Source organism: Aplysia californica, unplaced genomic scaffold (genome assembly GCF_000002075.1).
Source record: "Aplysia californica isolate F4 #8 unplaced genomic scaffold, AplCal3.0 scaffold00244, whole genome shotgun sequence".
NCBI lineage: Eukaryota > Metazoa > Mollusca > Gastropoda > Aplysiida > Aplysiidae > Aplysia > Aplysia californica.
The window spans coordinates 789,013-790,239 of NW_004797514.1; the positions used below are offsets into that span (position 1 = coordinate 789,013).

General features: G+C 40.5%; 1 protein-coding gene across 3 annotated transcripts in view; it reads left to right on the forward strand.

Annotated features, from left to right (window-relative positions):
* LOC100533528 (gelsolin) overlaps positions 1-1,227 on the forward strand; it is a 55,709-nt gene that overhangs the window by 23,506 nt on the left and 30,976 nt on the right. The window contains exon 1 of one of the 3 annotated variants that reach the window (XM_013083599.2): positions 13-162. The exons of 1 other annotated variant lie outside the window; for it this stretch is intronic. The gene's annotated coding sequence lies outside the window, so the exon portion shown is untranslated. Of the gene's footprint in view, positions 1-12; positions 163-199; positions 292-1,227 lie in introns of those variants that run through there. One more of the 3 variants, XM_035970261.1, reaches the window with a different exon arrangement.

Consider the following 1,227-nt stretch of genomic DNA (forward strand, 5'->3'; position numbering starts at 1 on the left):
AGAGAGAGAGAGAGAGAGAGAGAGAGAGAAATATTCTCGAGGAAGAGGAAACATGCTCGTCTGGAACTAACCGCATTCGTGCTTTAGCCGACTTCGCCGCGTGTCCACTTTGATAACGAACGTAGAAGTTGGAGGTTTTAACGGATAACGATCGACCTTTGGGTAAGTTGGATAAAAATCTTTCTGCTTTTGTTAGAAGACGAACGATTCTGCAATATCGCTATGCAACAGCTGCGGTTGTGGGCTTTTAAAAGCAGGGAAATCATTACTCCTGTGCATTGTGGCAGCATGGTAAGGCTTTAAAAGCGATCCATCATCCGACCTATCTTTTTGCAAGACGAGACGTAATGACAGCTGGGCTTCTTTTTTTTTTCTTTTTTTTTTTTGTAAGGCTTCACGTTCCTCCTTGAACGCTCAACACTATTTTTTTTCCGATATTTCTTTCTGTTTAAAATGAAATGTGCGTAAATCTTGTGAGTATCCCATAAATTTATTCAGGCGGTGCTTGGAGGATGCCATTGGAAGGTCATTCTTCTTTTCTTTCCCTCTGTTGTTCCTATCTGCCGGTCTTACTTTTTCTCTGCACTAAAAGGCAGTTATTTTGGTCAACCTGTATCTCATTGCTCAAACTCATTAAACTAAAGAGAATAAAGCTTCTATCTAAATACGATTTGCTAGTCAACTTTCTGTCTGTTGCTGTCATAATTGTCGCTCCTACTAGTATCTTTGTCGTCGTTGTCTCCATCAACATCGTTGTCGTTGGGGGATTATTTTTTTTTAAATATTAATGTGGGTGGTTGGAGGACGCCACCGGTACGCTAAAATCTGTTATTGTTGTTTTTGTTGCATTTGTTGTTGTCGTTGAACTTGTAGCCTAAATTTAATGCCCATATGTTTAATTGCTGAGCAAGGTAGACATGATCTTCCCCGTCGTCTTGACACTTGGGCGTGTATGTTCGCGGTATCACTATCAGCATTAAAATTTGGTGTGATGGGCCGATTACTTTTGACAAACACCGACCTGTGGGTGGCTGGAGGGCGCCGCTAGTAGATATTACTTTTTTACTTTCCCTCTGTTGTTACTGTCTTTCTGTCTTACTTTTTCCCCAGCACTAAATGATCTCTTTCTATTGTGTCGATGTGCTTCTCTTTACTCAAAAACAAACAAACAAACATGGACATAGAAATGAAAACAGACATGTGTATAGAAGCCGTTTGGTACTTCCT